Below are 14,534 nucleotides of genomic sequence, written 5' to 3' on the forward strand. Positions count from 1 at the left end.
TTTCCGGAGGCTCTTATTCTTACTTTGAATTTTTTGACATTTTTATTTAAATGCCGCGGGGGATATTTAAATCCCCCGCGGATTTCCCTACGACGACTGCTGAAATTTACATGCCCCTTCCGGAAGAGGGGCCAGTATAGACGTAGCCAAGAGGTTTAGGTTGGACATTAGGAAAACTTTCTTAATGTCCAACCAATCTTGTGTCAATTTAAGCTCATTGCTTCTTTTTCTATCCTAAGGGCTCGCCTACACAGCAGGGCTAAAGCCAAACTAAGCTACACAACTTCAGCTATGTGAATTGTGTAGCTTAAGTTCAAGTAGCTTATTTCAGCTTTTTGGCGCTGTCTACACAGCAGGTAGTCCAAGGAAGAGCACTCTTCCTCTGACTTCCCTTACTCCTTGTAAAATGAGGGTTACAGGAGTCAGAGTAAAAAAGTCCTCTAGCTCTCCATTATTTTGACATTGTCAAATAACTGCTTGTAGTGTAGACACAGACTATATTATTTTGGAATAACTGACTTTATTCCAAAATAACACTGCTGTGTAGATGTACCCTAACCATCAGGGTAGTTAATAAATTGTCTAAGTAGGTTGTGGAACATCCATCATTGGAATTTTTAAGAGCATGTTTGATATGCATGTGTTAGAAATTGTCTAGATAATACCTAGTTTTTCCAGGAGTGCAGGAGACTGGACTAGATGTCTTATAATTCCATTATGAACCCGAAAAGAAAACAAAACTTTATTGAAATAATAAGACCTGTGCCTAATTAATGAATTCAACTCAGGCCTTTATTTCTTTTTGCATCCCTCTTTCCCTCTATTCTCTGTAAATTGTCTTTGTAATAATCCCAAACATGGGAATTCATTGGGGATAAAACCAGAGCCTTGTCTAATACTCTGTGAGGTCTATAGAAAGATTTCAGTTCCCCCCCTGGATTTGGGTCATTTCCCAAACCACAGAAATACCCCTAATACTGCAACTGCAAAGGTAACTCCATTAGATGGTGACTGTAGTATCTTCTTGTCTTCCAAAGTGACTAGCCACTAGAGCAACATCTATATATAGCTAGTCTTTTCTATACAGCAACTTAGATAATGCTGCTTCTAGAAGAGACTTAGGTTGAAATGAGAGTTTTGCCATTGGAGCCAGAATTTCATCCCCAATTCCTTTCTTTGAATGCAAAGCTCCTTTGTTATATGACTACATAAATAATTATAATAATAAATTGTAGTTAATAGCTGAGAAGCCCCACTCTGGGCCAGCTCCAACCAAAGAAGGCTTCATTCAACCCAGACTTGACTGCAGATGTAGTAGCAGCATCACCGTGGAATGAGTCAACATTCTACTGAGGCTGCAGACTCTTCCATGACAATGAGAAGAAAAATCCCGTCGCTAGTGAGCACCCATAGGGTGTAGTGTGGCTTCAGACTGCATCTGGGAGGAAGGAACTGAAGATAATATCGACCATTTCATTCTGAGATCTATCACTCAGTCGCATTGTCCAAGGCCTGTGTCCTCCTCTAGCCCTAGTAGTATACCATTCAGTAGTTCAAAAATCCCAGTGTGCCTACTGAGTTTTATTCATTCTGCAACTATCCTAGTATTGAGTGAACCCTGATTATTGTCCTGCCAATTTCCAGGTGAAGGCACCAGGGCTGAAATTTTCAAAAGTGCTTAAATCCCACTGAAAGTGATTGGGAACTTGGCACCTATGTCACAAGGGCACTTTCAGAATTTTACCCTAGGTGCTAATTTGCAATTGCATTCAGAGACAGGCCTGGGAAGCAAGGCTGGGGGCAGGGCTGAGGTACAGGAGGAGGGAGCAGCCACCAGCCACTCCCACAGCTCATTCTCCTCCCCCCCTTCCCAAATTCTTGCATACACGATTGAAAATAATTTTCAAGGTTACACATTTGGCCCTGGCAATACAATGCCTTGGGTGTAAGAGTTCCCACATTTCCAATGGGTAATTTTACATGAGGAAATAGGCAACATCACTCAAAAATGTTGCTATCTTATTTGCAGATCTCAGGCATCTCTGGATGAAGTCCTTCCTTTATTTCCTCAACTGTCAATCTTACCTTGCCTTAAGGTTTTAATACTGCCATCTGTCACAGGAATATCTCAGTGCCTTCCACGTAAAATCTATAGCAATATTGAAGTTTCTAATAGACTTCATGAAATCTCTGGCACTCCTTCCTTTTCAGGGTAAAAATTCTGCTTGGAGGTAGAGATATTTTTTAAAAGCATGTATGAATGTATTTTATTGGGTTTGTTAAAGATTGAGTGGTTTCAGGCTTTGGGATTTTATTTTTGGTTGGTTAGGCATTTAGAGAAGATGGTATCTACGAGCTGAGTGTCACTTTTGTGGTGGAAAATACTTTACAAAGAGAGAAATTTCACTGTGTTTCCTAATCAGGGATGCATGGCCAATTTTAGAAGAAAAGAGTTTTTTTAAAAATCTCCAAGCACAGTTACACATCACCCAAACCTAGCAGTCCCGGAAAAATCTGGGATTTTTATTTTCTGGAATTAAAAAAAAATGCTATTTTGAAGTGCTCTCTCTCTTTGTGCATGTCCTTTACATTAAAATAATTTTCTCCTGTGGTATTTGACAATGGCCCTGCAGATGTCAAGCAGGGGCAGCAGAAATCATTTCCTCTTCTCTGAAGCAGGCTGTGCTTCTAGTCATGTTAGAGCACAGTTCAAAATCATCTGTTACAAGGTTGAGGAGAGAGACACACTTCAGGAGAAAGCAGATGAAGAGTTTTTCCCCCCTGTTTCACTCTAGTAATTCACAGCAGATAATATAGTTCCTCCTTCCCTCCGCCTTTGTTGCTTCAGTCTTGCTAGATTGTGTCAAGGTCATGGCAGGGACTGCATTTGGGATCCTGTTGGCACTGGTGATAGACAAACCTCTAAAAGTTTGGGGATTTGATTTAGACATACTTCAAATTTCAATATTTTTCTGGTAGTTGAGGAGAGGTGCTCAGATACAACAGTACTATAGGGCAAACAGAAGACTAGCCCCTGGGAGGAGAAAGGTCAGCTTGGAAGTCTAAAGGTTTTATATAAATCTGCCCTTCTCTCTTCAACTAGCCAATGCCAAGCCCAACCGGTATTCTGGCACTTCATTCTTTCATTCAGTTATCTCTGTGTCTTTTTCAAGAACTTCATTTACTTGGTTAAGCACCACTGAACTCCTCCACAATGCCCTATATCCTCTCGAGTTCCACTTGAAAATCAGGGCTGGTCAACAGAGGGGCATCTGTTACCGCAATATATATATATATATATTTCAAAAAAGAAACTATTTACTTTCCATCGAATGGTTTACATTCAGATTGATTTTCCATTTGATTCCATTTCATTGTCTCTGTGGGAAAATGGGAAATGGGAGACAAAAGGTAGGGGAAAAAACACCCCAAACTGAAAAAGCCCCTTTTCATTTCCATTTAATTTAAACTGAATTAATTTGATTTCTGTTTGTTTTTCCTCGTCGATTTGCTGGAAAAGAAAGAAAATTTTAAACCACAAAACATTTTTCATAAACTTTTTGGTGGTTCTTCAAAAAGATCAATTTAAAAAAAATTTTTTATAAACAAAGTTCAATCAGATCTATTAGAGAGCAATTTTTGCCATGCTGGCTATAAGGAAACTTGATGACTTGTAGTGTACTCCTTTTGTTGAATTTCTTCTTCTGAACTCTGCCCTCCTGTCTGTCCATCCTTAGACTCTGGACCCATTGGTATGTCTGAGAAGTGTCTGGTTCATTGTGCACACCAATACAAAACAAGCTCTTGGTTTGTAATTAATATTAATAGAACTGATTATTTTGTGAGATTTGCAGAGCTTCCCACATTCTGCCATGCTATAAATAGCAAAAGGAGGTTTCTCTGGGCACTATGTGCTGGCACTTCATCTCTACTACCAGATAGAAAGGGGCAGTGTAGGAATACAAAAGTGAAAGAACATCAGGGTTAAAGTCATTGGAACCATTCCAAACTTACACATAACTTTGGGCTCAGTTTGAGTTTGGGGCAAACATTCACCCATAGCTAGTTAGCAGTCATAACAATCACTCAGTGAGCTATATTTCCACAAGGGAATTCATGAATGGATTTGCCTTAGATCAGTTTTATTTCTCTCTGGCTATGTCAACACTACAAGGTTTTTGCGCAAAATCAAATGTTTTTGTGCAAAAACCGGCAGAGTGTCCGTACCTCAAGTGCATTTTTGCGCAAAAAAATACAGTAAATCGACAGGACAGAGGGCTTTTGCTGGTAGAGTTATTCCTGTCCCCATGAAGAATAACTGCTTTTTGCTCTATAGCTCTTGCACAAAAAGGCATGTGAGGACCCTCTGCAGGGTTTCTTGCACAAAAAGAGCCTATCAGAAAAAGCACAGGTGCTCTGATGGCCATTCTGTAATAGCATTCAAAGCTTTTTTGCACAAGAGTGTCCATGCAGTGTGGACGCTCTTTTGCGCAAAAGCACATTGCTTTTGCGATGCACTTTTGAGGTGTGGATGTGCTTTTGCGCAAGAAGTTTTTGTGGAAGATCTCTTCCACAAAAAGCTTCCTGTGCAGAAACCCTGAAGTGTAGACAAAGTCTCTTTGTCTTTGCTTCTGTCTTTGTTTTTATGTGAACCTAGTGTTATACTGCCTAAAAGTTGGCAGCCCTGTAGACTGAATTCCTGTCCTCACCGGTATAGCATATGGGCAATGGTGTCTCGCTGGCACCTGCCTCTGTTGTAAAAGGGCTAAGTTTAAGGAGCGAGAGAAGATCCTACAGTCTGTGGTCCATTCATTCCTTGGTAGATTTATGGAGAATGCAAGCAAGAAGGAGTGCTGGATGTGACAATTACTGGGATATATTGATCCCTGCATGAGACTTTCCTAAGCTCTAGTTTTCAACTTTTTTCCCTCCCAACACCTGTCTTCCTTGCTAGGGTCTATGGCTTTTAGCAGGCTACCGGGGTGTGCCTGCAAAATCACCACCGGGCAGATTTTAACCTAGGGCCACTGGAGCTTAGCGTAAGAGCCTCTACAGCTTGAACTATAAAGCCAGCTGCTTCTTAGCGTAGGCTGTAGAACTCCCTTGTTCTTATCTCTTGCTGTAAGTGGTCTAAATGCCACTACATGGGACAGTGAACCACACTAGGTGTGTGGGTTCCACCAGCTTGTCAGCTCATTAGCTCCAGTGAGTAATTTAGAAGGAGCAGGGATACGAGGCAAGGGAACAGAGTGCCATGCAACTGCAGAGATCAGACTGCAGTAAGGAACAATACAACTAGGAAGCCAGCAGAGGAGAGAAAAGTGGCAGCTTAAAGGGTCCACGTGGGCAGTATGGGAGTGGGCAGACCACACAGGATGCTATTAGTAAGTAGCTGCTGAATTGGTCAGATAAAATCTTCCCAGGCAATGGTTTGTTGACAAACTCATCACTTCAACTCTCCCTGGTTTGTTATTCATTATTTGTGTTCTGTGGTTGGTCACTCAAGTGACATGATGTTGTTTCTGCTTCTTTGCCAGCTGCCTGACAGTTTTTAGCAGGATGATAACGAATAAGAAAGATCAAATAACATGTCACACACTGACAGAGTACGTGTTGCTGTCTCTTTTAGCAGCTGACATACAAGAAAACACTGCTGCTGCTTACTCCTGGAGATACTCCGTTAGTGCAAGCAATGGAATCCATGATGCCATGCAAGGAGGCCTGGTTTCAAACTCAACAGAGGTTCCATACAAGGCATGGGTGGCTATTAAATACTTGCCTATCTGAATTCAGGACTAAAATACTTGAAAAATGCAGGCTTAGTGGACATTTCCTGAACGAATGGCCCAAATCATCATACGTTATGATGAAGACAGGGTTTGGAAACAGCTGGTGTATCCCCATACAGCATAGTGGCACCTCTCTGATGCTACAGCTATGTTCTCCATATTCTTATCTTCTGTGGGGAAGGTGTGAGCCCTTTAAATAGAGGCTCTTAAATGGACTCAAAAGTCCCAGGCAAGTGCATTGCCTGGCAGCCACCCAGCAGATGCAAGTCCTCTAAATAGAAGCAATTGAAAGGGCTCGCAGCTCCGGCCCCACACTAGCTCCCGGAGTCACCCAGGAGGCGTGAGGCCTTTCAACTGCTTCTAGTTCAAAGGCTTGTGCCTGCCGGGAGGCTGCCAGGCAACAGGTTAGCAGTGGGGCCAGGAGCTGCGAGCACTGTTATGTGAATTCTAAGCCTCTTCCCCAGACAGCGCTGGTACTCTCCCTTCTGCTCCTGGTCCGTTCCATTGGCCAGAAGTCAGGGAGCAACCCCGCCCTTTCCACCTGCAGCTCCACCCCTTCTGCCTGAATCCCCACCCCTTCCGTGTCAGCCCGCAATCGCTTCCAAAATTTGTGCAGTGGCCCTGCTTCAAAAATTATTTCTCACCCCTGCTCTAAGGTGCTACAGGACTATTCACTATTTTAAAAGTTTTTTCAGTTATAGACTACCCCTCTGAAACTAACGGAGAGTTCCTTGTTTTTTGGAAGCATGAGATCCTAAGTTGTTTTCCTCACAAGATGAGTGTGATTTTTTTTTTATGTAGCCACAGATTCATTATAAACAACCTACCTATAGCTAGGTCAGCATTTTGGTGGCTTCAGCCCTTATTAGCTTAAGGGATATATGTGGAATACTGACACTAGAAAAGCAGGGCTATTCAATCTAAATCTGCTAGCTTTCTTGCTCATTGCCAGCTGTTTCATTTTCCCTCTTTGGTCATATGTTTATATTGCCCTTCTGCATGGCTTAAATCTTTGTTTTGTTATATTGTTTGCTGTTTGGCATATTCATGCTAAACTACTTTTTTCATAGTGGTTGCATTCTTTGGAAGCCATTAATTTCAAAAACTGTGTTCTAACCACACAAGAAGCAAAGCCTATGATCCTGGCCATTCTCACCATCCAGAGTGGCATGACTTTCCATTGCAAGCAAGCAAAGGCCCTATAAATATTCCACACAGAAACATACACATCAGGCTTTATTACAAGTTAAAGAGGTTATTTCCTCTGCCTGCTTTTGCATACACTGATATTCTAGCTTTAAATCTGCACATATAATTCGATATGGATGACCTGCTTGATGGCTTGTTCCTTTGACTGGAGCACACACTATGCTTTGCCCTCTGCAACATAATTTAATTTAAACCAGGTTAAGCCTCATTTTGTGAAGGATTCCAACTGAAGAGAGTTAAGTCAAGTGTTAGGATATTAAGGCGGCAGCAACATGTTCATGGTGGGTTCAAACGTATATGTTCAAGCAGGCCAAAATCTTCAGAAAGTATCAACAGATGTGTAACCTAATTTATCAGAGAGCTATGGAGAGCAAGGAAAGAAGATGGAGGATGAAAATTGATTAGGCGTAAGATAAAATCCAGGAACAAAGTTCTGGAAAACAATGCGAACTTCTGGTGATCCGGAATTAAATGGTGCGTGGGCTAAGAGAGCAAACAGTTGCACACAAGAGAGTCTGAGGGAGGGTGAAAGTCCTAAACCAAAGGTCCCAATCCTTCAAACATGTATGGAGGTGAATTACTATACTCATGTGAATGGTCCTCACGTGCAAATTGGCTTAGACAAGAACCTGAAAACATTTTAAATGGCTTAAGAAATGAGGCTTTTCTCTCCCATCTTCTTCAGTGCTTTTACTTTCTTTATTTTCCACTTAGCCTGATTTTTGAAGCTTTTTCTGTTTCCTCTGATAATTCCTAATAGCCAACTGAACAATTTTAAAAATATTTTTAAGCAGTTCTTTTAGCTTGTTGATGAAAGCACACTGTTTTTTACAGGAGGGATATTCTTCAAATTCTTTTCTTTTCTCTGTCTCTACCATTTTCTGCCTTTGTTCCCCTTTCCTCTGTTTTCTTTCTTTCTTTCTTTCTTTCTTTCTTTCTTTCTTTCTTTCTTTCTTTCTTTCTTTCTTTCTTTCTTTCTTTCTTTCTTTCTTTCTTTCTTTCTTTCTTTCTTTCTTTCTTTCTTTCTTTCTTTCTTTCTTTCTTTCTTTTAACTGTCTGTCCTTCCCTCCTGTTCTTTTCTCACTTGCACTCTTTCCTTCTCTCCCCCATTTGGTTTCTCTCTCCCACATGCCCCTATTGTATCTTTCTTACTCTTATCCTCCCCTTTCCAAGTCCTAGTCTACACTTACCCCCACCATCAATCTAATCTATGTCACTTCAGCTACATAAATACCATAGCTGAACTCAATGTACTTACTGCGGCAACCTTATTAGTAAGGTTGTCAGGGGCTTCCGTTGATGCTGGCTACTCTTTTCATCTTGGTGGAATATCGCCATTGATGAGACAGCACTTGGAGATTGATTTATCGCAATTAAGCAGACATGATAAATTGATGCCCGGTGGATTGATTGCTGCATCATCAATCCCTAGTGTAGAGGAGACATGCCCTAGCTTAGGCATTACAAGGGGGTGGCTCAGCAAGCTGCAGTATTTTCTGTTAAGAGGTCATGTGCTGCTCCCTGTTACACTTTTGACTTCAGTGATATTTCATAGTAGTGAGAGCAGAGTCTGAACCTGTGCATCTTTAGTGCATCAAACAGACATGAGCCCTCACATTGAACCAAACTGCTCAGAGTGACACAAACTCTGTTTTCCATTTTTGCCAGAGAGGAAGGATGACGTCCTTTTGATTTAGCTGCTGCGTGAGGAGCTTAGGGATCTTGGTTCAATGTCAAACTCTGAAACAGACCTCTTGGATGATCTGGGGCTTCATTTCTCTGAGGTCAATTCGCTGCTCTTTAAAATGGGGATGATTCTTCCCTTCTTCCACACTTTTCTCCCTTGTCTATTCATACTGTACATTTTTCAAAGCATGGACTCTCTATTACAATGTATTTCATGACTGCTAGCATGATAGCACCCGATCTGCTTTGGGGCCTCTAAACATTGCTTTAATAAAAATAATAAACAACAATGACATCATTTGGGACTGGGAGAGGAGGTATTGGAACTCTCACAATAAAGACTTTTTTTGTGATATCCAATCTTATTTTTAGGGCCCTACCAAATTCACGGCCATGAAAAATACATCACATGTCATGAAACCTAATTTCATGCTACAAAATCTTGTCTTTTGTGTCCTTTTACCCTGTACCAGCGGTTTTCAAACTTTTTGGGCTCTGGAGCCCTTTACATGCGTAAAAAGTTATGCGGAGCCCCAGTCGTGCCCTGATTGTATGTGTTATACTTATGCGGAGTCCCAGCAGTCCACTGATTGTATGTGTTGTACCTATCGATGTTTCCAGTTTGTCAACCTCACGGAGCCCCTGGAGATGTCTCGCGGAGCCCTAGGGTTCTGCGGAGCACAGTTTGAGAAACACTGCCCTATACTATATAGATTTAATGGTGGAGACTGGCGTTTCCCTGACCCAAAAGAGGTTGTGTGGGTTGGGAGGTTACTTTGGTGGGGGATGGGAAGATCACAGAATTGCCACGCTTACTTTTGTGTTGCCTTCAGAGCTGGGTGGCTGGAGAGCAGCAGCTGTTGGCCAGGTGCCCAGCTCTGAAGAAAGCAACCTACCAGCAGAAGCGCAGAAGTAAAGATGGCAATTCTGCACAGCTGCTGGCCATGGTGCTGCCTTCAGAGCTGAGCTCCTGTCCAGCAGTCACCACTCTCTGGCCACCCAGCTCTGAACACAGTGCCACCATCACCAGCAGTGCAGAAATAAGGGTAGGAGTACTGCAACCCCCCTACAATTAACCTTGTGACCCACTCACATTCCTTTTTGGGTCAAGAACTGTAAAATTACAACATCCTGAAATTTCAGATTTAAATATCTGAAATAATGAAATTTACAATTTTTAAAATCCTATGACCATGAAATTGACCAAAGTGGACCATGAATTTGACCAGGACCTACTTATTGTACCTGCTTGTGAGGCTTAGAGAGTTTAGATTATATGTCCCACCATCTATTCTTATGTGCCATTATCCAAATCAAAGTTGACCTCTGAATGTTTTGAGATTATGAGATGGCAATGAGGATGTGATAATTGTGCCTTGATCATCAGAAAAAAGAGGGACCCTAGAATAACACTCTAACAAGGCCTACTGGTCATATACTACTTTTGATCTGCATTGGTCCCTATGTTAAGAGTTCCCTTCATTTGCATCAGAGAAGTTGATGGCTAAAGAAAGAAGAGAGAGAGCTTCTAAAAAGTTGCTTTATTCATTTTGGCTGTGTCCAGACTGGCAAGTTTTTCCACAAAATCATCTGCTTTTGCGGAAAAACTTGCCAGCTGTCTACACTGGCTGCTTGAATTTCCGCAAGAACACTGACGATCTCTTGTAGGATTGTCAGTGTTTTTGCGGAAATACTGTGCTGCTCCCGTTTGGGCAAAAGCCCTCTTGCGCAAATCATTTGCGCAAGAGGGCCAGTGTAGACAGCAAAGTACTGTTTTGCGCAAAAAAGCCCCGATGGCTAAAATGGCAATTGGGGCTTTTTTGCGGAAAAGCGTCCGTGCCAATCTAGATGCTCTTTTCCAAAAATGCTTTTAACGGAAAACTTTTCCTTTAAAAGCATTTCCGGAAAATCATGCCAGTGTAGACGTAGCCTTTGAGTTTAGCTTTTGTGCTTAACTTTTTATTTCTATGGGTATTCAGGGAGAGAAGATTTGAAAGAAAAAATATACTACTGCAATATGTGTCTTCTTTTAGGTCATATTTAATTAGTTCAAGTCAAGGGAGAAAAACACTTACACTTCATAATGTAAGTGTATATAATGTGTGTGTGTATATATTTATATAATAAAACTTAAACATTCTATGAAAATGAATTCAGCAGAAAAGCAGGAATCATAGCTGCCCTTATATTTTCTGCCTTAATCCACTGACTTTCTGCATTCCTTCCTGCACCCTTTTTATGTCACTTGTTTGCAAGCCCTCTAGGTAAAGGATGGGGGGCGGGACCTATCTAGAGAAATGTGGGGTCCTGGAAGTTGGAACATCATGTTTACTGGGACTCTCCTACCTTTTATTTCAACCCTCTCATCCCAGTTACAGATGTTTTAGGGACCTTGGTGCGCTAGGGGCCCTCATACAATTGCCTTGCTCTTTTCTCTACTCCTCAGCCTGTGCTGTTTAACAAAATGAAAGTTTTTTTGCTGAATGGGACCTCTGGGGAAGACTCCAGCAGCAGAGAAGACTCTGACAGCCGGGAAGCTATGGGGAGAGGCTCTGGGGCATTTTCCTCTTGCCTCTTCTGTGTCAGAGCCTTTCCTTGACTGTAGCTTATTTTTCACGGTGAGGTGTAGCTCCACATGCTCCATATCAGGGGCAGGGAACTTTGATAGTGTCTCTTGAGCAGTTAAATGCTACTTCATAATTAAAATCAATACTTAGTATATAGCTGCAAACATCTTAATACAGTCTCCATCATATGATTTCCTCATTTCAGAGAGATGTTTCTCTGAATGAGCTCCCTGATTTCTGCCTTTTAAAGGTACAGTATGTAATCAGCTAGCTTGTTAAGTAGTTTAACAAGGTGAAAAATATTCAATTACTTCCCTTGTTTACCAGGCCTTTGCCATGCTGCAAAATAACAACATGGTGCCTGTCATCATCTCCTGCACTGATTAGATTTAATATAGTTTAGTTGAGACAAATTCTGCTAATAAAATAGATGTTTTTGCTGTTCTGAATTAATTTTTCAGCCCACAAATATCTCTTAAATAGAAGAGATTTTATTCTTGCTATAGATTCTACCTTTCTGCATTCTTTTTTTGGCTGAGTACAATTAGGCTTGGAAAGATTAGATTATTTTGTCTGGAAGTGTCAGTAAACATCAATTTCATTGTACAGACTCAAACCGATGAAAAAATATTTTCATTGATCAAAACTGAAATGTACAAATAGGCAACCTAATAAAATGCGGCCTGAGAAATGATTAGGGCTTGATTTAACAGTGTGGCTTGTAAAAAGGACGCAAGTGTAAGTGCCAAGTACACCATTACAGAAGTACAAGTATAAGTGTGCTGTGGAAATAGTGCTTGTGTATTTATAAGTAAAAGTATAAGCCATATACTTTCAACTCTCATATTCCCTACAATTGTTTGATCAAAATAGGACAATAAAGACATCTAAATAATATAGATAAAGAAAAAGAGCAACCATGAAAGGCAGAAGCAGACTAAGCAATTGTTTAGACCTTAATTTCTCCAGCATGCAGAGTCATCCGTACCAATATGCAGAATGTGCAGTTGCATAGGGCACCTGAAAATTTGGGACACGACTGGATCTAAGGTTACGTCTACACAGCAACACTATTTCAAAATAACTTAGTCTGCGCCTACACAATAGGCAGTTATTTCGAAATAATGTCAAAATAATGTCAAGATGGAAGACTTCTTACTCTGACTCCTGTAACCCTCATTGTATGAGGAGTAAGGGAAGTTGAGGTATTCTTTTTAGAAATAAGTGCTGTATAGATGCTCTCAATTTTGAAATAAGATATACAATTTTGCATAGTTTATTTTGAGTTAAGCTCTGCTGTGTAGTCCCACCCCGTGAGTACGTCTACACTGCACACTTATTGGCTGTGTCTAGACTGGCAAGTTTTTCCGCAAAATCATTTGATTTTGCGGAAAAACTTGCCAGCTGTCTACACTGGCTGCTTGAATTTCCGGAAAAGCACTGATGATCTCATGTAAAATCATCAGTGCTTTTCCGGAAATACTATGCTTCTCCCGTTCGGGCAAAAGTCTTTTTCCGAAAGACTTTTGCGCAAAAGGGCCAGTGTAGACAGCATAGTACTGTTTTCTGCAAAAAAGCCCCGATCGCGAAAATGGCGATCGGGGCTTTTTTGTGGAAAACCGCGTCTAGATTAGCCACGGATGCTTTTCCGCAAAAAGTGCTTTTGTGGAAAAGCATCCTGCCAATCTAGACACGATTTTTCTGAAAATGCTTTTAACGGAAAACTTTACCGTTAAAAGCATTTTCGGAAAATCATGCCAGTGTAGACGTAGCCATTTTGAAATAAGCCATTCTGAAAGAAATACTCCAAAATAGCTTATTTTGAAATAGCACATTTACACTACAGCGAAGCCTCAAAATTAGTCCGAGGCAGGCTTCCCTAATGTGGACATGCTACCTTGATTTAGAGCCCCAGGAGGCACTGGGGAGTTATTAGTCTGAATGGCCCTGGGGATGAGCTAATTTGAAATAGCAGCAAGGGAGCATCCACACTACAGCTATTTCGAAATAACTGAGCAGTATAGATGCACCCTCTTCCTATCCCTTTTCTGTGGCTCTGCTTCTGCCAGAGAGGATCTAGTTAAGTTAAAAGGAAAAAGCCTGCCAGAGCTGTTAGAAGAACATCGAACCTGTGAAAGAACCATTGAATGGTAATGAAGCCATTTAAATAGGTATTCACCAACTGCAGGTATATATTGTCAGCCTTTGAATTAACTGTGTTAGTCTACAGGACCTTAGTTCAAAATTGGTATTAAAAATATTTCATTAGTGTGTTGCTGAATATTATAAAATCACATTTCTAAAAAATCATCCTTATACCTGTCCATGGAGCATAGAGGCATTAGTTTAATAGTACTGTGTATTGCCCCATAAACCCTAAGAACCGCCTGGGAACATGTCTGGAGGAAGGTAGATGTTTCCTGCTCCACCCTGGGCTTGTTCCCTTAATGTAGGACACTAAGGCTATGTCTAGACTGCAAGCTTCTTTTGAAAAAGAGCGTCTAGACTGCAAGCGGAACTTTCGAAAAAGCAAGCTGCTTTTTTGAAAGAAAGCAGCGAGTGAGTCTGGATGCTCTCTTTCTAAAAAGCCCTGTTGGCATTCAAGAACGCCTTTTTTTGAAAGAGCACTTTCGAAAAAAGGCGTTCTTCCTCGTGAAATTAGGTTTATTGCCGTCGAAAGAAAAGCCACGTTCTTTCGATTTAATTTCGAAAGAACGCGGCTGTAGTCTAGATGCAGGTGAAGTTTTTTCGAAAAAAGTAGCCTTTTTTCGAAAAAACCCCTGAGTCTGGACACAGCGTAAGAGGTACATGTCTGCCAGCTCTACTTTAAGTATCTTTAAAATATATTTCAATAGACGTACGAGTACGGAATATTTAGAATACTTAAGCACAGGTATGTAGAGTACTTCAAAATACTTCCCTTTATATTTAAGTAAAAATATACTTTTTACATTGTATTTGTACTTAAGCATGTGGGAACACTAGGTTTAAAGAAATTGACTTTGTGTATTTTGGTATGTGATGTTTGCAATTACCATTTCAATGGTTGTAGAACCTTACATTTTTGAATCTCAGTATTTGCAGCCATTAAATAATTATTCCTTCACCCCTTCACCCATAACTGTGAGCAACTATGAAAATTTAAATAGATAAAAATTAAAAAGCTAAAAATTAAACATTAATATTGTCTGCTGAAATTATAAAGCGTAAAAAACAAAAGTCTGCCAAGCTTAAGTATGATCTATAATCACCTCTCATAATTTGATTGGAAGCCACTTTTTCA

The sequence above is a fragment of the Pelodiscus sinensis genome, chromosome 3 (genome assembly GCF_049634645.1).
Source record: "Pelodiscus sinensis isolate JC-2024 chromosome 3, ASM4963464v1, whole genome shotgun sequence".
Classification (NCBI taxonomy): Eukaryota; Metazoa; Chordata; order Testudines; family Trionychidae; genus Pelodiscus; species Pelodiscus sinensis.